The sequence below is a fragment of the Lathamus discolor genome, chromosome 9 (genome assembly GCF_037157495.1).
Source record: "Lathamus discolor isolate bLatDis1 chromosome 9, bLatDis1.hap1, whole genome shotgun sequence".
In the NCBI taxonomy this organism is placed as follows: Eukaryota; Metazoa; Chordata; class Aves; order Psittaciformes; family Psittacidae; genus Lathamus; species Lathamus discolor.
The window spans coordinates 20,934,262-20,957,460 of NC_088892.1; the positions used below are offsets into that span (position 1 = coordinate 20,934,262).

At 46.0% G+C, this 23,199-nt stretch overlaps 1 long non-coding RNA gene across 3 annotated transcripts in view; it reads right to left on the bottom strand.

Moving 5' to 3' along the window:
- The window catches only part of LOC136019325 (uncharacterized), a 76,790-nt gene that overhangs the window by 12,763 nt on the left and 40,828 nt on the right, over positions 1-23,199 (bottom strand). For 2 of the 3 annotated variants that reach the window (XR_010614819.1, XR_010614818.1), the window contains exons 3-4: positions 22,813-22,911; positions 20,996-21,144 (exon numbers count right to left, since the gene is read on the bottom strand). This is a non-coding gene — a long non-coding RNA (uncharacterized LOC136019325). Of the gene's footprint in view, positions 1-13,259; positions 13,385-20,995; positions 21,145-22,812; positions 22,912-23,199 lie in introns of those variants that run through there. The other variant, XR_010614820.1, reaches the window with a different exon arrangement.

Genomic DNA, 23,199 nt, shown 5'->3' on the forward strand with positions numbered 1-23,199 from the left:
CCTGCACTTTTACACCTTAGTATTATTTCCTGACTAGGCGGGCTCTGTCAAAGAAACAGGGTTCAAATGTACCTACATTGAGACTGAAGACAAAAACTCACTTTGGCTGCAGCAGTAACACAAACACAAGTAGTGCAGGAGCACCTCATATAGGCGAAGGGCTGAAGACAACCTGCCTGATCGTTCTACAGCAGTTCCCTTACAACATAAAACACGGTAACACCCTCATTAGAAATGACAGTGCCCAATATCCCTTCTGCAGACAACAGAGCACAGAGAGCAGTGTATCTTACACATGCTTTGCCATTCACTGAAATAGATAACAGCATTTTATAGCACTTAAAACTGCCCCTTGAGACATGACTGCCACCCTAAAGCCCATAGCTGAAGTTCACATCATTCCCTAAGAGCCATATGTGGCCTAAGGTAGAGAGGGATCAAAGAGAAGTGTTTTTAGCTATTCCCTGCTCCCACGCTCCCTCTTCAAATTAAAAGGCTGTGGCACACACGGAACACAAACAAATTCCCTGTGTTCAGCGGCACACACCACATTTCTGCCCATTATTAGATGTGACAAACACGAGAGGGGGCAGAGCAAAGGGCAGGACACTTAGCGATCTTGTCATACAGAACTTCTCAAACATGCTCAGTGCAGTGTGGGATTACTCAAGGCTTCCCATGCGGTGGGTCAGGAACACCAGACGTGCAGCAAAACAGCTTCCCGGGAGAACGAGATGGAGAAAGAGGGAAAAATAGCCCCATACGCCTCTTTACAGGCACCCAACATACGTGTCTCTCAGGAGCATGTTCACCACTTGGATCTTGTCCTTAACTGTCACCTTGGTACATTAAAACCATGGCACTGGGAAAGATTGTGTCAGGTTAATGCCAAGAATTTTGGGAAAGGAAAACCTCGAGTTCTCCCGGTCTTTTCCATAATAATATTCAAGATGAGAAAACACTGCTGGCACCTCCCATTAATGCCCTGCTCCCCAGTGCAAACTGCAAGCTGGTTTGCGCTAGGGCGTTTTAGCCTTCAATAAGCAGAAGGCAAAACCTGACAAAATGTGTTCCCCCAAGCGTGATACTGCCAGCAGCATCCACCAAACCAAACTGCCTCCCCTGTAAACACTACCTGGGGTCTGGAAAGTACATGGAAACAAAGACAGTGCCATTCAAAGGAGAGGGGAAGGCTTGCCTATCCCAAGCACAAGCGGTTTCTCCTTTCCTCCTTCCCTGGGAGTGCCGGGGAGCTGCCTCACACTGTGCTGATGTTCCATTGTTTATTTTTCCAGGCATCTTCCCATGCGGCAGCTCTGCTCTCGCACAGACAGCAGGCTGCATTGCTGCTGCCTTTTTGATCTTGAGGCAGAGGTGAGGGGGCTAGAGGAGGGGGATGCAGTGGGAATTCCCACCCTGATGCTATTGGCTTGCTTTCCGAGATGCTCCGCAGCACTGCACACGGCAGTCCTGTGCAGCAGAGGCTTTCTTTAAGATGATACCCTCACTTTCCTCTGTGACCTTTATTCCCACTGCTTGCTTTACTCCAAGGTTGACTCTGGCTGTAACCGATACCAGAGCATCCCCACACCCAGGACTCCTTTGTAGCGGCCCACAGGAGATCAAAATCTCCATCCTCTCAACTGTTTCTCCTGCTAACAGATGTAAATACAGAGGGAGGGGTGAAAACCCTGGCACAGTATCATAGAATGGCTTGAGTTGGAAGGGACCTTAAAGCTCATCCAGTTCCAACCCCCTGCACGGACAGGGACACCTTCCACTAGAGCAGCTTGCTCAAAGCCCCATCCAGTAATGTTTGTGTGAGCAACTGCCCCTTCTCATGCGGTTCTTGCAACTTACTTAACCTCAGCCAAAGTGTTCCAGGGATGAAGGAGGTTGCAGGACAACATGGCTTTCCTCAGAGCATCCCCCTTTCACTCCCTTCGCTGACACCTTCTTTCTCCCTGTGGAGATCCCACTTTTCCACCAGTTCCATCTAGGTGCCAGCGCCCAAAAAGCAATAAAAGACATACATAAATGGCTTTCTATTAGAGAAAAAACAGCACCAAGAGCTGCCAAAAGAAAATCTGCTCACATTTTTCAAAGGGATTAGGGGAAAGCAAAGACAAATTCATCAACTGCAAAAGCCGGGGTCAGGAGAGGAGAATCGCATCACCAGCATCTTACACGCTCCTGGAGAAGTCAGCTCATTACATTTCACTCTCATTTCTTCTGAACATCAGGAAAAACTTTTTTACTGTGAGAGTGCCAGAGCACTGGAACAGGTTGCCCAGGGGGGTTGTGGAGTCTCCTACATTGGAGATATTCAAGGCCTGCCTGGACAAGCTCCTGTGTGATGTACTTGAGGTTACCCTGCTCTTGCAGGGGTGTTGGACTAGATGATCTTTTGAGGTCCCTTCCAACCCTTGGGATTCTGTGATTCTGTGACTGTTGAAAAGTCTTAAGTTTAGTCTGTTTGGATGGGATTGTGCTTTTGTGACCAGATAAGAAGAAAATCTTTGGAAATGCTGTGAGTGGGACCTGAGGTCTTCCAGTTGCTTTCTAGAAGTGATGCCAGGGGTAGTCTATGAGGAAGAAGAGTCAAACAGAGGTTTAGACTTACAGTGACAGGATGGAACAGAGAGGGAAGATGGGTATAGACTCCTTATCATCTGAGGACATGTAGACAAAGTCTTGCTGCAGTTAATGCCTACTGATTCAGTGCTGCACAGAAGAAAACAATTAAGTCCATCTGAGTTGCTCTAGACCTGATCCAAGTCCCTGTCCTTCTGCTATTTAATCAAGCATGTTGTTCTGGTTTGTACAAATGCAATTAATTACACTTCTTTGTCCATAAGTCTTTTTTAAGCCTTAATCAAAAGTGCATTTCAAAACCATCAAAACAACTTAATTAAACTGTGATTTTCTGTGTTAAAATGTCATCCAGTATAGAGAAATAAAGCTACAATTTCTGTAGAACTGAAGCAAAACCAAGAAAGTTAGAGTGAAGGTCCCTGATTTCATGCTGAATTGCTTCAAAGAGTTTTCACATTACCACAAACCTTTTGATCATGATTAAACTTCTATTTCTACAACACTGACCAAGATTAGCACCAGTTTACAAACTGGTTTTCCTCTCAGATCCTCAAAATGCACCTTTCCTGCTGAATTTTCCAAATGCTTGATATTTTCCTTGCAGATCTTTCTAGAAAATTCATCACTGGCTCAGCATTTCCTTACAGCATTTTATATTGAATTATCATTGTGGTCATCTTGAGCAACTTCAACTTATGGAAACTGGTCAAACCACACAAAGTCACACCTACAGTTGTGCTGGATATAGATACCCAAGCAGACAATAGCTCACTCCAGGCGATGTGTGGGAGGAAGTGGCTAGAGATGTTCACAGACATTATTGCCACTTTTAGAAACCAAGCAGGGATCTAAATAGATCCAACAAACGCAGCTGAAGATCTATGTGGCTTTACACGGGAGTTCTGTGGCAGTCAGAGCTTCAGATCAGCATTTCAAGTGGAAAGCAAAGTAACCATTATAGTTTGTTGCTAGCTTGCAAACAGCCCGTTTCCCACCATCAATATTAAGTGTATCCTGAAGACGTCTGCGCTGTACCCACTACAGCCACAAGGGGACTAAACCCCTAGTAATAAAAGAGTTTAGAGAAACTCCCATTACCAAACACCATATTAAAACCCATCAGAAAACAACCAAACATAAGGCAAAGAGAATAAATATAAATCAACCACGTTTCATATCCAAGCCATCCCAAAAGGATGCTGTATAAAAAGGCCTGGTTGTACCAGCAACACCGCACGCCCTCACGGTTTCATCCTATATCTTGTAACATCTAGTGCTTTTCAGGAAGCCTCAGAACCTGCAGGCAGGTCACTCACCCAAATCTAGGTTCCGTATAAAAAAAGAACACACACCATAAAAATAAGTTCCTAATTCTCAGTTGCAAAGAAAACCTTGAAATAGGCAACGCAGATGGACCTGAGAGCTCATAAACATGACAACACATCCAACCACTTAAAAACCAAAACCAACAAACAAGCCAGCAAAAAAATAACCCATCCTCATGAGCTTTCTGAGGTGTGGCTCACGAACGTTGAGCACTTAGAGCTGGCAAAGATGTACAAACTCCTTGTAAAGATGCACTGCAAGGAGACCTCAGAATTCCCAAGTCATCGACACCACTTGGGCTCCAACAACCAGAAAACAGTTGCTTTTCTGCATGCTTCTTTCCACAACTCATTCCTACCTCTGCCAAGGTCTGGTGTAAGCCCTGATGCAGGTCCCTGGTCAATGCACCCCCAGCAGGGTATGGCAATTCTCCATAACATGCATCCAGCCCTTTTCCTGGAGAAGGAAAGGAACTGACTGTTCACATAAGACAACAGGGATTTACCAAGGGAGCAAGACTAGGACATGAAGTCATCAATACCATATTCCTGACTATTTCAAAATGCAGCCACTTTTGGGAGAGGCCCATTGATTCCTACTCATAGCTAGTTAGGCAAACAAGAGGAACAGTTGACAAAGGTTTGTTTTACACACAGCATGCTCCATCTGCAGCACTGGCTCCTGCTCCCTAGCATATCCACAGTCTGTATCTCATGTTTTCCAACAAATTCCTTTTTGTGCTTTTTCCTCCTGCTAGGAATAGCTCCCAACAGCCATCTACAAAGTGACTTCATTGTTTGCCTTCAAACCAGCCTTCAAAGTCTCCCGAACTGTCCTGCAAACAAACAGTTTGTCATCACTTAAATAGCTGTTTTCCTGACAGAGGTCCATAGAGCAACATTCTCATCAACTCCTTACGCATCCCCATCTGGCTATTTCTGTTACCTCTTGCTTTGGGCTTGCTTTGGAAGTGGTCTGAAGATAGGACCATTTTGTTCTGTTTCAATGCATTCCCTGATGTCCTGGACCATGATTAAAACTCATTGACCTCATAAAGCAAGTACCAAATTCCAGGAAAACGCACCCATTCAGGGTGATCTATGAATGTCTGTAGACTCTTTGCATATGTTACTAATAAAAACTGGGAAACTCTCTTAATTTATTTTCAAAGACACATGGTAGCTCCCCAACTGATATATAACATGACTTGGGACACATCACCATGACCTTTACACAACAAACAAAAGAGAATAAATCTGGGGTCGCAAAGTTAAACCATTTGGGTGCCTAATGGGCCAAGTGCTGGACACAAGTAAACTATCACCCATACAGCTGGGTTTTGATACCAGTTTGTCTGCAAGACCAGGGCATGGCTGCAAAATACTGCATGTTTTATTTTGGCACCTGGCATAGGAAATAGTGCTTGTAGGGACTTAAGTCACTATTTTCCTAACCACTCGTGAGTCCTATTCCCACCTCTCAATTAATTCAGCTTAGGGATCACAAGGAGACTGTTAACTCAGTGGAGCAGTTCATCTACCGACGAGGTAGGGATGATACCTCGGTCATAACTGTTAGGAAGTTCACCTCCATTTGGGATATATTATTTGATGACAGAAGAGGAGGGGAAAACCCTGCCACCAACTCTCTCCCTCTTTTGGGGGTGTTTTTTGTCTTGCTTTTATCCTATCTACCAACATCTCATATTTAGCTGCATTCGGGAAGTGCCACACTGGATGTGTGGAACAAGCCCACAGCACTGTGTCCTTTATGCCCAGTTAGCATCCTCAGCTATGTAAGTTCTCAGGAGGCTCTTTGCCAGCTCTATTTGTCCCAACTACACAGTGAGTTGGTGGCAATTTACCTTCTCTATGTCACCAGCTCCGTTTGCGCCTTTTTCAGCCTTAAGCTATTTAGGACAGGACTTGCTTCTCTCTCCTTTCAACTGGAGGCAGGAAGATCTCAAAGTCATTACTCTCATGGTATACTGAAATAACAATGAGCAGTTTAAAATACATTCTATTCCTTCAGCTCAACACAACAGTGTATGATAATGAGATAAATCATGGCAAAGTGAAAAAATACAATCATCAAAATAAACCACGAAGGCCCCACAGGGACAAGAACGTGCATTTGCAGCTCTCATTTCTCCCCCCAAAGCCACGGCTACTGTCGACTAAAGTTGACATGCAAATTTACACACTTGTGCTGCTTTTAAAAGACAACCCGTTTCTCAGAGGTATCATAACAGTTTGTGATCTTGCAGTTGCTATGGCAGCTGCTTGTGTGTCGAGCAACAAAGTACTGTGTGTAGTTAGATAAATCTGCTCAAGTTATATCTGTCCCAAGTTCCCAAAGCTACGCTAAGTTATTATGCACCCTTAAAAAAGAAAGAAAACAAGGAATGTAAATTGAAGAAACGTGTTTCAACATCGAACAATGGTGTGTAGAAAATATCTTCTCCATAAACATTGCCTTCCATGGCGTTGTCATCGTGTACCTTTGCTCACTCTCTCACGTCAAATTCCTACTACACAATTGCCACATACACGTAATTTATTCAAATAGCCCAAAGTGCTATTGGGATGAGATCTCAGTACAATAAAAACAACTGCATGATCTCTGTGTGTGTTTTAAAGTTCGGTAACACAACAAGCTTTCTCTCCCACATTTGGTATGCATTTGCTATAAAATATGATGTTCTAATACAAAATCAAATGCCCTGAGATGTACCGCTTTATCGCTCTATGTCTTTCATCTCCTGCCTCTGAGAGCCACAGCATTCCACGGAAACAGACTTCTATTATCATACCCCAACCATACAGCAAATGCACATTGCCCTCCACTGAAAATGATCTCGCCAGCACTCAGGCCCTCCATTTCCCTCCATTTCCCTCCATCCCATTGCTTTGCATAAAGGACTTCCTGCAGGAACGCAGATGATTTGCACTTCGTTTGCATACTACAGGGAGAAGCTGTAGCACACTTCACAAGTGCTTCATTTGCTCCAGTTGCTCGCTTTATCTCAGCGGGGATAACCAGCATATGAGGCAAGAGTCTTTTCCAGATGAGAGGTATATGCCAGCAGCCAGCTGAGGATCTTTCATTTTAAGGAATTACCTGTTTCTTGCAGTGGTGCCTAAGCACAGTTCTATTCCGAGAAGACAGCAACAGAAAACTCAAACCTTTTCACAAAGGCAGAACAATAGATGCAGAGACTGAAGAATGAGCCCTGGATAACGAACCAAGAATCGTCATCACTGCAAAACTACTGATGTTCAAGTGCTCAGTTCAGTAACACAGAGAACACCAAGCCATCACTTCTGACTTCCACACCAAATTCCTTTTATATTTCACAGACAAGAGAAGCCGCCACATCCACCACTGCAGTTTCTGTTAGCCTAAAATCATCTGCATTAACAAAACCTGGCAGTGCTAGAGTCACAGGCATTGATATTGCAGACACAAGGAAGGAGTCCTCCTCATCATGAAGAGGGATGGCACCTCATCCCTTCTAGTCACAGGCACGACATTCCCAGGGGTGAAGGCAGAGCTTCAGCCACCAGCTCATCAAGGAAGGACCCAGCAGGCCAGGTCTGAGCAGCAATTTCAGAAACACAGTTGTTTGAAACAGACATTATAGAATTCCACCCTGGTTTGGGTTGGAAGGGACCTCAAAGCTCCTCCAGCTCCAGCCCCTGCCACGGGCAGGGACCCCTTCCACTGGAGCAGCTTGCTCCAAGCCCCTGTGTCCAACCTGGCCTTGAGCACTGCCAGGGATGGGGCAGCCACAGCTTCTCTGGGCACCCTGTGCCAGCGCCTCAGCACCCTCACAGGGAAGAGCTTCTGCCTAAGAGCTCAGCTCAGTCTCCCCTCGGGCAGGTTCAAGCCATTCCCCTTGGCCTGTCCCTACAGGCGCTTGTCCAAAGCCCCTCTCCAGGTTTCTCGTCAGCCTCCTTAAGTATTGGAAGGCTGTTATAAGGTCTCCTTTAAAGACCAGGATTTTAGCTGTAGGAGCCAAAGAAGGGTACCCGTGTGATTTTGAAGACATCCTTTCCACACCTAACCCAGCATCCCCAGTGCTGAACTACTGCTCCTCCACTGACACCACAGAAGGAGATGAAAGCGTTGGCTTTATTTTTATATGCTTATGACTTTTCCCACACCCACCCCCCCAAACCCCCCTGTTACCATGCTGGCAGCATTTCCCACCCCCACCAACCCCACAGGAATGCCAGTGCCCCCAAGGGCAGGGTTATGGTTACCACAGCAACACTGCCTCCAAATTTCCTGGCCTCTATGCACATAACTTATTAACCTTATCTTTTAATTGCTGGATGCGTTTCAGGGCACCACACAGGCTGTTATGTTTAAGTAGATTTTCAGAGGAGGAAGAGTCACTTTGACAGGCAGCGTTCATGCACATTAGGGCTATGCTCTTCATTACCCTGCCACTTGACCTGCAGTGCAGAGCAGGAACCTTCCTCCCTGCACCAGCCCAAATCCTCCCTGCTGAAGCCTCCTGCCTTCCTTTTGCCGCATAACCCAATCTAAAGCAATGACCACTCTGTTCATCCCTTTCTTTTCATCAGTTGGAGGCCCCATGCATGGGCAGAGTGGGCTCATTCTGTCTCCCATCCAAGCCCAGCCAGAAGGAGCATCTTACAGAATCAGGTCCTGCAACTAACAAGCCCCACGGCACACACAGCTTAGCCCAAGGATCTCCTTCAACAATCTATTACAGCAAAGAGCTCTCACAATAGTCCTTGCAAGGTTGGAAAAGTAATAAAACAAACCCTGCTTCCTATACACGGATGCCAGGAAGTGAGGCTGGGACCTGCCCCCTTCAGTTACCCATTAAGCAGCATAAATGCTCCATCCCTGTCAGCATTCAAGGCCAGGTTAAACAGAACCTTGGGTGCCATGGTTTAACGTGAGGGGTCCTTGCCCATGGCAGGGAGTTGGAGCTGGATGATCTTAAGGTCCTTTCCAAACCAAACCATTCTGTGATAAAACCAGCCCCAGCAGCACCTCAGCTCCTCCCACCAAACCTCTCACAGCTCCCATCCAAAACCACTACGAGAGAAAACAAACCACATCCCTCCTGTTGATCCCAAACCTGAGGCACGTGACTCCACCAAAAACTCCTTGTTTTCAGCATGCTTCCCCTGTATAGGACTTCAGAGATTAAACGCCTACTTTAACCCCAGGGAGCCCTGTGCACAGCTCCTTGGGCTTGTGGACTACTAGAGCTGGAAATTGATTTTGTTGGCTCTGTAATTTTCTTGACCATTTCCAGGTCAAGAAACCATTTTTATTCCTTTTTTTCCCCCTCCCTTGGCCATTTATTATGAGCACATGGGGGAAGGGGGCAGTGGGAGGAATCTATTTTATCTGCTGACCACTTTTCACTTGTTTATCCTAGAAAATAGCAAACATATTCCCAGAAAACAGCGTGACGCTACCTGCCATCAGCACCAGGTTGGAGAGCTCTTTGCTCAGGAACTTTCCACAGCTCACAAAGACCAACTTCTGCCAGTAAAGGAACCTGAACCAATATGGAATCATAGAATGGTTTGGGTTGGAAAAGACCTTAAGATCATCCAGTTCCAACCCCCCTACCATGGGCAGGGACACCTCACACTAAACCATCCCACACAAGGCTCTGTCCAACCTGGCTTTGAACACTGCCAGGGATGGAGCATTCACGATTTCCCTGGGCAACCCATTCCAGTGCCTCAGCACCCTTACGATAAAGAACTTCTTCCTTATATCCAATTTAAACTTCCCCTGTTTCAGTGGGAATCCATCACCCTTTGTCCTGTCACTACAGTCCCTGACGAAGAGTCCCTCCCCAGCATCCCTATAGGCCCCCTTCAGGTACTGGAAGCTGCTATGAGGTCCCCATGCAGCCTTCTCTTCTCCAGGCTGAACAGCCCCAACTCTCTCAGCCTGTCTTCATACGGGAGGTGCTCCAGTCCCCTGATCATCCTCGTGGCCTCCTCTGGACTTGTTCCAGCAGTTCCATGTCCTTTTTATGTTGAGGACACCAGAACTGCACACAATGCTCCAGGTGAGGTCTCACAAGAGCAGAGTAGAGGGGCAGGATCACCTCCTTCAACCTGCTGGCCACACTCCTCTCGATATAAAGATACATGAGCTTATTCGCAGTTACTATGACCAGTAACTCCTCACTGAACCATATAAGTGTGCAATGCTAATGCAGTATTACACAGGAACTACTTCCATCTGTTGGTTCTCAACACCCCCACCACAGTTTGGGGATTTTCAATGTACTGCTCTATGTTATTGTTGTAAATAACAAATCGATGTGTACTACAAAAACTACCATTAAAGAAGCAGAACTCACTTCTATCTCACCACTAGTGTCTACAATCAAGGTTGTGTTTTCTCTATGTTAAATAAACCCATCAGCTATGTTGATGGTAGATAGCTCACACCAACTTGGAAAGTTCCAGATGTAAAAGTGACTGTCAACAGCTCTCTTTGAACACTGCCAGTTTTATTCCCAAGGAAACAGAAGACCAAATGAGAGAAGATACAATTTGTAAGCTGGTTAAATCTGGCTGCCCCTGTTCCCGTTTATGCCCACCATCATGGTAGGTCTTCTTTCCTGCTTCTAGACATCCTGGACAATAAATATTTACAGGAGGGTCTCTAGGGCATGGCAAAGCCTGACAGAAGGGTTACAGATCATCAGCAGCACCAGCAGCACCCCACAGAGGGATGGATGTAGTAGTGCACAGGATGTGTGAGGCAAGGGCAAATTCTCAAGGCCCAGGTCGGTTAAATCACGCCTCCTGTACTGATCGTTTTAGACACCAGCACAAGGGCACATAAACCACGTGCCCACCGTACCTTTCTGAAACTGGGCTCAGAAGAGAGGAGACAAAAGCAGCTGAGTCAAACCCACTTGAGAGAAAAACCCAAAGTCACCATGAAGGAGCTATTCCAGCTGACAGAACCCTATCTCTTCTCAGATGCCTACAAAGAGCTCACAGACCAAACAGGATCCTGCAGCCTTCACTGGGCAAGGTATTTAACAGGAACTCAATGTATCTGGTAGGATGGTGGAGAGAAGTGGAGCAAACACAACGATCCCCCTTAAAAGTCATTTGCACTGCAGATAAGAAGCTGCAATAACTCAGCAGCGATCAAGGTGGAGTGGGAGAAGTGCAGCAGCCAGGTCTGGGCTCCTTCCACAGCCTACTCTGGAGTCACTGTGGGCTGTGAAGCAAATAGCAAGAAATGCAGCATTATCCTTTCAGGTTCCATTTACGCTGGGAATGGATGGGTTGGATAAGTGAGAGGAACTTTGATAGGCTGATAGCCTGGCATTGCTTGTGTTATAAAAGCACAGCCTGAAAGCACAGAGGAAGCAATAGGCATAGACTTCCCTGTGTTTGCTATGAAGCAGTGGAAAAAGACCACTCTGCCTAAAGAGCCTCCTGCTCTGTTCATCCCCTCCTCTCCCTACTGTCACCACGTCCTTCCACCTCCCCACCCAACCCCTCTCAAATCCTCTAGCTGTCTCTCAAGCTCCTTCGCACACCCTGCTTCACTGCCCTCACTTGGCAGCCTCCCTGTTCACTGCGCTCAGCGGCAAACAGCTCTGCCTACTCTCACGTTAGACGTAGCTGGTGGTGGGCACTTCACCTCCTCAGCAGTGCACTCCCACCGACCCCAGCTCGAGAAGTCACTTGAGCATGACCAAGTGGAACCAGCTCCCGTCCCAGAAGGGAACCCAGGAGGGAGGGAAGGGAAGCAGTGAGATTTCCATGGGGCACTTCACTTCTGTGGGTCAGTGCTGAGGCAGACACTCTCCAGCAGAGCTCCCGGCAGGACTGGGGCCCTGCCTTCCACTAATCTTCACGGTCAAAATGCTCCCAACTCTTTGTTTCAAGCCCCTCTCGCACTTTGCCCTGTGCAGAGACGTGATCGCATTCCTCTTTTTCCACCAAAGTTATGAGAAGCCTCCCCTTCTACCACGAGCTCACTCCTAAACTTAAACCCCACACAGCCCACAAGGAAAACCCTTTGGAGGTGGCCATACTGTCCCTAGAAGAAACATATGACACTGAACCCAGCTCTGCCTATTTGGAGGGACTACAGCAGAGATGTGATGTGCTCTTCCCTCTGCGGAGATACCCCATTAACCTGTTTGCCTATTTTCCAACAGTCTGATCACCAGAAGGATTTTCCTATAATAACCTCTAAATCCTCTCCCACCTGCCTCCTGCTAAAGTACTCCCTATCCATGCAGAGACACACACTGTCTCTGCCCACTCTTATTGCTGTAGTCATTTGGACAAATAGTCTTCAGCTACCTGCGAGATTAAAGAAATAAGCACTCAAACCTCACTTTTATAATGAAATATGAATTGCCCCACAGCCCTCCGTATCTGAGTGACAGTCTGCGCATTACTGCTTTCCCAGCCAGCCACTGCCTCCTCAGCTGTAAAATGGGGCAATCGCACTTCTCGTATCTGAGTGACAGTGTTTGCAAACAGGCAAGAAGCGACTCGAGCAGCAGCCAAAAGGGAGTGCTCTATTTGCATGCAAATTCATGTAAAAAATTAATCCTCACGTGGTCCCAGAAACATGATGCATACAAATACATTACCGCAAGGCTAAGAAATTTAGCTGGAGAAATGCATCTGCACTGATGCGGCGAGTGGGGGATGTCTGACAACGCACCTTCCTTTAACTGTTAACTCCTCGTCCTAAAGCTAATATAGAGCCTTAATTTTCCATTGGTGTTTCGGCTGCAAGAGAGCAGGGGACAAACAGGAACGGCAAAGGCAATCCGTTTATTTCCCCCTCTCCTCATTCCTTGGGTCAGCTACTCCCTCCTCTCTGAATCAGTGCTAGACCTGCTTGAATAGCTTGAGAATGAACCTTCCACAAAGTGTGGATTTACTTTTACTAAATCCTCTAAGTATTAAAGCTCTTCACACCATTTGGTCTTGAAGTGATGCAAGAGCGAGGTGTGGACACCAGTGACAATAAAGAACCATCTGGCAAAGTGAACTCCAGGCAAACAATGACAAGCACAAGTGAAAAGAATTGCAAGGATTTCCACAAACATGTGAAATACTATAAACTGTGTGACTTAGCAGCTTCCTCCTCCTAGCAAGTAAATAAACATGTCTGCAGCAGGCTGTTTGGTGCTGTCTTTTATATGAGCTGAGAATACACAGAGACTACCCCCATTTGCATTCCGCCCTTAAAAAAATAGATGCAGATTGGGGAGCAAAAAGGGGGGAAAAAAGGCAAGAAAGAAAGGAAAAAAAAAAATAAGAACTAACCAGACTTCACTTTTTCTTGGTTCTTTACTGTCAGGGTGATGTACTGGAAGTCTTTATTTCTTTCAGCTTGGGCCCCTCAGTAGTTCATTCTCCTTCCAGCCTGTTCTCATGCCTTTCTTATCACCTGCTGAGGCCTTGATCATGGACAGAGCAGACAAGCAGCAGGGGACAATTAGAGAGGAGTTCAGACTTTGATCATTTGACCATATGTGAATACAACAGCTGACCACATGTTTTAAAAGACAACTAACTTAAAAGTATTAAAAAAAATAAAAGAAATCACAAAGCGGGCATAGATACTTAAATTTACATTTTAATTATCTGGCACAATGGTGCATTCAACTTTGCAGAATATGGAATTTGTGTCCTCAATGTACACATCTCCACAAGGAAAACCAGCATTTTCCCTGCTTCTCCAGAGCCTAAAGCAACACGGTCTCCCTAAAATAAATATTTGGATGATTTTAAAAGGAATAAGCCAGCATATCTATCTAGTAACCTGCAGCTCCTACTGACAGATGAATTCACAAGTAATTCCTGCCCTGCAGACAGCCCAATTGAAATGGAATAACCCAGTATTACTTTACAGCTAAAAATACCATGTATACAACAGCCCACAGACACGGAGCCCTGCAGTAATTACATTGGTTTTTTCAGACCCTCTCTGTTCGCCTTTAAAACTTACTACACCAGGGTTTAATTGTTCAGCTTTGTAGGGACTCGGTTCTGACTGCTTTTTCCTTTAAGAAAGGGGGGAAATAAATCTCCATTTGCACAACCCTGTTACTTTGGTTAAATCTTTAAGTTATCAAAGCAGAACGGGTCCGGTTGTGAGCAGTCGAACGGCAACCGCCTGACCCCAAGGACTTGGAAAATATCCTTGCTGTATACAATAGAAGCTTTATCATCATTTGTGGAGATACCCCATCCACTTATCTTCTGCACCTACCAGCTAATTAACATATTCATGAAATGGCTATTTACTCTCAAATAGGAGGATAATAGAAAAATAACACTAATTGTTTTGACGGCAGTTTGCTGAGGAGTTAGAGGCAACAAATGTTCCTTTTGTAGTTGGAGGAAGGCAGAAACACTCCTGTCCTTAAACACTTCTGACTTCCAGCTTCCCTTTCTCTCTGGATTTTGGACACCACCAAGGAAAAACTGTGGAATCAGCGAAAGGAGAAGGAGGAGGATCTACAAAAGGATAAATCATAGCTGGTTTTGTTTGGGTAGTAATTGTTTGCACGTTTTTATTACAATGCAAACCACAGAGTCTGACAACATTGCGGAGAACGAGATGCAATGTGTTTTGCAAAGCACAGGCAGCACTGTGCCACATGCTAACTAAATAAAACAATGGTATTTAATAGAGCACGAAGGGTGTGTACATCGTTTTTTAAGAGACTTACAACAAACAGGCTTTCAGAAAGCTATTTTTCATGTTTCTCTGGCTGGACTCTAAAATGTCTCCTTCTTGGCCCAAGTCTGCTCCTAATGAGGACAGAGGAGTGAATGCTGACAGCAGGGCAGTGAGCTCAGCCTCTGCCTTACAGCAGCAGTGATGACCCATCCACATGCAGGATCGGAGCCTCGAGGGAGGAGGACACATGGTGGCCTCATCACTGCACCTCCTGCTCAACCTCAAAACACCATCAGCATCCTCAGCTCCCCCTGGTGCAGCATCGCGCCCGGATGCCCAGCAAGAGATGCCTTGAGGTGTCCTCATGAGCAGCAAAGTCCACTCCAGCAGCCACCTCCCATATGCTTTTATCTCTACTGGATGCCGGAGCCAACCTTCAGTCCACTGCAGACCCATCATCACCCACAGCAACCCAACCATGCAAGATGGAGACGTGATGGCCATTACAATGGCATGCTGGATCTCCATGCCCAGGATTCAGAGCCAGAAGAGAAGGAACACAGCTAGAAAAGGGTAGTAAGCCCAGAGAATCGAAGAGGAAACTTCTCCAAGCCTGGCAGCTTATCAAAAGGAAAACATAATCAGTGTGATGTTTGTCTGCAGCACCCCAAGCCTCTTTACTCACAATATTAGACAATATTAAAGCCAACCAAATATGTGTTATCAGCAAGTTGGACACTCGCTTTTCAGCCTGAGGCTGGGAGGGGAGTGGCAGAGGGTTCCTGGGCTTTCCCAGGTTATCCTGGAAGGAATTTGGGTTTGGTTTTAAACCCAAAGTTCACCTCCTCAGCACCTCACAATGGCTCCAGCACTCCAAAGCTATTGTTCTCACTCAGAATCTTCCTGCACCTAAGGGCTCTCCCCCATAAAATATGAATGCAGTATTAATTAAATATAGATGCAATTTCCTCCTCCCTTTTCTCCTTAGCTGCTATCAAGAACATTAGTGCAGGCGCCTAAGGAAAGCCTTGCTAACAGAGAACATCTGCTGCACTAATTAGGCACCGTGGTCTATCAGCCAGGCATGGGCCCAGGAACCAGGCACCTGACTTCTCCCCTTGCAATTCCCACATTCCCAATGTGGCTCCAGCTCATCCTCCCTCTCACTCAACTCCAAGCACAGGAGAAAACACCACTGGCTTCGAAAGAATGGGATTGCTACTGACCCCCAACGGGTTTTGATTCTGTTCCTTAAGCGCACCAAGCGTTGTCTCTATACTGAAGGCACTGCTCATTGTTCAGGCTTGAAAAGCACGTGGAGCTACGTTTGGCAGCACTGCTGTCTTGGGGAAATGGTAACAGAAAGTGATTGCCAAGGAACAGCATCGCTGTGTACGAGCTGCCAGAACTCCTGCCCCAGACAGTCTGTTCAGAGAGCAAAACAAAGCAAACCCTGAGCTGGTGGTGGCTGTGTTTTGGACTGCTGGGCTCCATCCCCACCTTGGAGTCATCGAGAAGAGGGGGACAAACCCCTTCTAAGAGCTGCAAACTCAGTAAGACTGAAAGATCCTGCCATTAAAAGACCTTTTGCTTTCGCTGTCAGACTAAGGGGATTCCAACCTCCATCTCCATCCTGGCTGGGCAATTTGACAGAAGCGTTCACGTCTAAAATTGTACCATTGAGTCAAAAAGGATTCAAGGTTGAAGAGGCCAGAAAAAGGGATAAGGCATGACTTGAACCTCAAATCCCACTGGCTACAAGACTCGGGTATGAGCAGGAAGACCTTCATGCCCAGATATGATGCCATTTTTGATACCATGCGTAAGCAGCCCTTTTCCATCACCACCACCACCTGCTCCCAGTTTAACCAATTACCATTTAATGTCCTCCATCTGTACAATAGGAGCAATGGTACTTCCTGACCTCACAGGTATGCCTGTGTGTCCGCATGTGTGAAGATAAATATATTAAAGATTGGGAGGCATTGAGGTCCTGGGCCAACGGGAGCCATATAAGTGCCAAAGAAACTAAGACAAATGAGGGCCATATAAATAGATGGCTGGAGAGCTGCAGCCCTGAGGCTACAAGCAAGAAAGGGGCAGAGACTAACGCAGAACCGTGGGAAAGAGCCATTTGAAGTATCTAACAGAGCCCGGGAGTGCCAAGGGAATGTGCAATAAAGCCCAGCTCCCTCACACTGGGAAAAGTGCTGACACCCCTGCCATCAGGAGCCAGCCCATGGAGGAAGAGGTGGGGCTGTCAAAATAAGCCTGGCTTTAGATCAACAGCTGGATAATGGAGCCTGCTCACATGCAGAAGCCCTCCCATGGCTTCTGGAGGGATAATGAACTGCTGCACTGCAAGCAGCTCTTAGCACAGCTAGGTCCTGGGCTCACCTGGCGCTAACCCCTCCTCTTGCTGCACAGTTTGAGCAGGGAAGCAAGGGCTGGAGGTGTCCTCACTCAGCCCATGGGTGGCTCCAAGGCATAGGGGTAGTCACCGAGGGCACATTCATCCTCCGCCTGCTCCTACATCCCTGTCCTTGGGAGCCTTCTGTCTCCAGCTCTGGCGATCCTGCACCAAAACGCACTTTATAAAGTGTCGTAAGTCATAAAGCACATCTCCCCGCTTCAGATCCACTGCCTCTTCTGCATCTACGGAGGAGGAAAAAAGGCACCCGGGAGAAACCTGGCCCACAAAGGTTCACAGAAGACTGCACACAGCGCCTTGCTGGCGAAGAAAGGAAAGAGAACAGAGGAAAGGTAGAGACTGTAAGAGGTGAGAGGGAAAAGCAGCAACATCCTTTGAGAGCTCCCTGAGCTTTGCTGCCTGGCAAGCTTTGGGGATCTTTCACAGCTTGCAAGGCAGCAGGAGCATTTTTCAGGGGGATAAAACAATAAGGAAGGGCCACGGATTCTAACCATCCATCTGTTTACAAAGGAAATATAGCGGTGATTTTGCCACAGTGCAAAAGCAACTCCTGTGCCCCCAGCTGGCAATGCAAGGGGAGAGACTAGCGGGATCTGCTCTCAATTACTTCACTTGTACACCAAGATACTGTTAAAGCAGCATCCTTCCGTGCTTTGTTGTTGAGCAGGTTTATTAAGGCAGTACGCAGAGGCCATCCCAAGCCCTCAATGATGTACAAACATGCAGATAGGCTCACCGCCGAAGATATTTAAAGGCAAACCACAGAGCGCAGCGAGGGAGAGGGAACTGGCAGAGGGCTGTTTGGGGCAGCTGAGAGCGGAGTCGCACAGATGAATAAAGGATGTGGGGATGCATTTTAGTGACAGACCGCTGGCTGAATTAGCTTATCAAAGCCTCGCTTCATGCACACCTAAGTGGGAACCAAACTGTGATAAGAGCTCTGCAGTCTAGCAAAGGCCTAACAGAAACTGAAGTTAAACACAGCCTGACTAGGCTGGAAGTCAGTCATTCAGCACAGATAACAGAGACGCGGATACATCACTAGAGGTTTTCAATGAAGGCAAAGCAAATTGTTTAGAAAAGAGCCCCCGTTGCAATAAATTAATTCCTTTTGGGACAATCCTACTGCCTGCTTTGGAGGGGGGGGTCACAAGAGAATTGAACCCAACTTTCTTTGCATTCCAGGGATTAACCAAACTGAAAACTGTTTAATAGCGGAGTAAAAGGTGGTATAAAAAGTTCTAGAATGCAGCTACAATACATATTTGCTCCTGCTTATTTCATAGGGAGAGATTCGTATTCCTCTCCAGGGGCTTAAACTGCTTTAAGATAAAAACGAAGTTCCTCACATATTCCAGACAAGCAGATTGGAATATACACAGATTGAGGTTTTGCCTGGGGCTCAGGAAACTTCCCAGCTCTAGAAGTCTTCAATTGAAACACTCCCTCCACTCTCCCAAGAAAAGGAGAGAGATCTGAACTCACTGAAATTGATAGATTCAAAACAGAGGAAGCTTCTTTAGGAATATTCATCCTCCTTTTTGCTTTCCTCAAAGAGACTGATGCTGTAAAGCCAAAATTCCCACACATCCAAAGAGGTTGATGGGGTAGCCTAGGAACCAGATAACCCAGACAGTTTTGGCCTGCCTGATGCTGAAGCAGAAGAAGGCACAGTAGCAAAATCCAGCAGCTCCCCATACCTTATGAAACATAATAAATCAAGCATTTCACCTAAAATAAGTAATAATATACACAGTTACATAATAAAATATATATTTCCTGAAGCCTCAAGAGACATTTATGCTGCTAAAACAATGGCACCTTCACTGGCTAGAGAAAGCACTGATGTTTTACAAAGAGGCAGGAGAAAGGACTGCCAGCTAGAAAGGAGGTCTTTGACAAACAAACCACTCCAGGGCAGCTATTGGAAGGGCATTAGGGATTTAAGAGAGAAAGATGCTATGTGCCACCCTCTTGGAGGTGGTCTTTCCTTATTCGTGTTGAAAGGAAGAGGCCAGTGCACTGGGAGGCAGTGCCCCCCAGATCCAGAGCTGCCATTCCTGCTCTGCACAGTCTTAATTAAACCCATCTTTACTTCCTTGAATGTAAAACAGGGATAATAGCACAGCACAGCAGAGCCTGCCGTAAGGACCACTGCACTGCACCTTTCCGCTTCCTGTTCAGTGAAAAGGACCACAGGAGAAACCAGCTCTTGCCCTCTTGTTGTAGTGGGATGTGTTTCAGTAGCTCCCCTAAGTTTTAGCTCAGTTTTCCTTCCCCTCAAGACCAGCAAGTGTTCCCATCCCTCAGTCACTCAGGAAAGCATCCCCACCACTGGCTGCACCCTCCATACAACACACATACTGATGCAAGCAAAGGACCCTGGCACATGAGAGCTGCATCCTTACACAGCCATGCTGAGTCAAGGGCTGGTCCAGCTAATTCAGCTGGTCCCTGATCAAGCCATGGGCTTACACAGAGCTCGTTTCCCTTTGTTTACCCTCCCAGGCCCAACAGCAACATACAACGAAAGGGCACATCCCCAACAGGGTCAAGTGAGCCAAGACAATAAGGAGAACGAGATGCACAGAGATCCCCCCTTTGTGGTGTTACTCTTGATTATTCAAGCATCCACAGATACAGAGAGAAGAGTGTAAATTTGAGAAGAAAATGAAACTTGGCTCTTTCCCCTATGTTTTCATTTAAAAAAAGAGAGGGAAGAAATTAAAACCAAAACTCTTGATATTTGTTCTTTGCAGATTTCCTATTTTAGAATCCCAGACTAAAAGTATGGCTAATAGGAGCTGTCAGACTTCCACCATCACATCTTCTCTGGCTCCTCAGAGTTTCCCACACTGACAAGGAGCTTCTGGCATTGTCCAAAGGAGAAAACAAGGCAAAAGGTGAGGAACTCGGCTGAATCAGTGGGAACTGAGAGATCCCACTCCTTATCTCCAGGTCCCAGAGCCAGAGTCACATCGCCCCAAGCCAGAGACTCACTGCCAAGAACTGTGAGAGGCTTCTCTGTGGCCCAACCACCACTAGAGGAGGGCAGAGTGCCACAAAGGGAAGGGGTGCGATGCTTCCCTAAGTATCAAGAGACAAATTACAGCCTAAAGGATCATAACCAGACTTTGCATTCTCTTCTTACCTTTCACGTTTTCATAACTGAGGCATCTCCTCAGTCTTAATGAGATTCAATACTAGCTGGGGAGGGGAACAACCCAAGAGATCTCCAAATCTTACTTAAAACCCAGAGGATGCCAAACCAAATCGCTTCTAACCAATAGTCATCACCAATGACACCAAATCATGATGTTTCAGAGAATCTCAGCTGCAGAAATCAAGAGGCTGCAGGACAGACAGTTACCTATTTGCTTTTTGAAACAAAAGATGAAAGTTTCTATAATCCTCATAGAAAATCATAAAAACATGAGCTGAACACCAAATTAAAGATGGCAAATGAAGACAGAACTGCCTTCAAAAGGACCCAGTTTCAACATGAAAGATAACCTTCCTGTTTTAAAAACCATCTCATTATCTTGGGTGGACCCAATTGCTCATTTTCAAGCGTACAGGACTTGCACCCTTTTGTGAGTAAGGCTCTGACACTGTGCAAGGCTCTGACATTGTCAGAACAGAACAAAAAGCTACCATTTTGAAAGACAGCAAGAGTGCAGACCTCAGCCTATTTCAGGCTGCAGCTGCAGTTTCATCTTGCTTACTTGTGAAACATCCTCTTTACCTCTCGAGTCTTCTTACAGCCTTAAAAAAGAGCAGAACGGTTGCTAAAGGCTTCAAGCCTACCTCTCTGAAGAGTAATTTGACTGCATTCCACTTCGTATGCTGATATGCTGGAATTTATGCTCCTATCCATCTCCTATCCATGCTTTAAGCATGTTAAAATCCAAGATCCCATCACCCTGCAAGGCTCAAAGACACAAGGCTCACCATTATGCGTTGCTGCAGAGTGGAGCACTTCCCTGAGGACAGCTGATGGTTTCATTATCTGCAGGAGATGCTTGGATGGAGTTCTTGAATCAGGGCCACTCAAGAAGCACGTCACAAAACCAGCTAGTCCTAGAACTCCATTACAACCCCTGGAAAGGGAAAATTCCCATGCTAGTGCCTCAAGGATTCAGCCGGAGAGAATGGGAGAGTGTGCGTTATTAGGTAACTGTCAACAGCATGAGTAGGCACTTTGCATTATGCCAGCTACAAGTCTAAGTATTTATGTCTGTATACACAGACGCACACATATAAAGCATACACCTATATTTAGGGAGAACAGCTTCTACTTCTCGGCGTTTCTATTCCTTCAGCAATTTCTTTCCACTTAGGAAGCCCATATACGATCTCTCTCTTCCATTTACAGAATAAGATCTCTGTTAACAAAGGAAAACACCACCAAAACCCAGCAGAGTCTTTTGGTTGTGAATGCAAGTCCTTCTGCAGTAACTACAGCCCACAGTGTTAGACCGAAATGTCAAGGAAAAGCAAACAAGATACACTAATTTTAATGTATATAAGCTACCAGAGGCATGTTAGGACACCAGAAACAGAAAGAAATAAGACCATGATAAGACAACAAACTTTTCAAAGCTTCTTCTGTTAGAGAGGAAGCTCTTCCTCGGTGTTTTCCCACCTGCCAAGTAAATCACAGCAGCAGAACTCAAGAACTAGGGCGCAGTAGAGCACTACTCCTTAAAACACATTTGAAATGCTAACAGCCAAATCAGACTACAAGAGAAGTCTATCACAAAAGCAAATTTTCTGAAACACCACGTTTTAACACAATGGTGGCTATTTTTGAACTTTAAATAAACAGAACTAGTTAACTGCAAAATGAACTCTACGGGCCCTTGCAAATAGCTCCATCAACTTGCCTTAAACAGCATCCATTTCATGTGGCAAGAGGTACACCATAGTCAGTGCTGAACTTAGCTATTTTCAAAATTAATTAGGCAATTATACTCCTGGGGAAAGTGTTCTAGTAATTTAGCTGCTTAATCAAATCCCAGGTATCAAATTATGGACCTGATCCTGCAGTTCTTATTCAAGTCAACCTCCTATTGATGTCAGTGGGAGTTTTGCCTAATTAAAGATCAGGACATCCGCATGTGCAAGCTTGCTTTTAAACAGTGGCTTTGAATTTAGTCTTAGGAATAGGAGGATGGCTCTGAATCCCAAATCGTTGCCTACAAGTTTCTCACGTGAGACTGTGGGTATATTAATATATATTTTTCCTAAGTCTGGCTCAAATTAACATCTAGCTAAAGTCTAGAGATTTAGCTAAAGACTCTTACAAAGCCCAGTGGCAAATTGACCTAGTTTTGCAGAGCTTTAAAACCAATTAGATGCTGTTCCAAAACAAGAAGCAGGTTGTAAAAGCATTGGCTGTGAGTCATGCTCAGCAGTGCTTGCTGGCTATGTGGTGTTGTTTTGCTCAGAACAGTCCACACCGGCTGCTTCCTAGGTGTTAGATGAGGAACTTTGCTTATGTCATTCCCAAAAGGGACAGTCTCAAACACAAGGATTCTGGGTTCTGTGCCCACGTCTTTGCTGAAGAGGCTGCAACACAGAGAAGCGAGGAGGAGTATTTGCAGTGCAGAAGAAGGAACACTGTGCTCCTGCACGCTCTTCAGGCCAGCCCCAACCACCAAAGCTGCCTCTGTGGGGTGTACTTCAGGCAGGAGCAGGCTGGGCTCATGCAAGAGAAGTGTCTTCACCCCTGGCTGCTCAGTTTGACATCCCTGCCGATATCAAACCTGATGCTTTCCGAGCGGCCGTGCTGATATACTCTGCTGATCTTGCCTCTTCACATGCCTTGGCGATGTGTCAAGGGGCACACACTGAAGCTTCACAAGCTAGGGAAAAGGTAAACCAAAATCAGTCAACAAGCAAGAAATCTGGTGGAGCAGAAGATGGCTAAACACTGACAGTTGCCCGAGTAGGATTAGGTTCTTAAAGGGAAACGCCTGTCTGCCGAAACAGATAGGAATAGGCATATACCGCACATCCCTTCTGCTCAATGGCAAGGAAGAGCAGCAAACCTCGTTTTCTTTAAAGCAAAATCAAAACAACATGTGTTGGAGAGCTCTGGGTTGTCTGTGCACTTGCTAAATTAAGCCCTGAAAGCGGGGAAGGACAAGAAC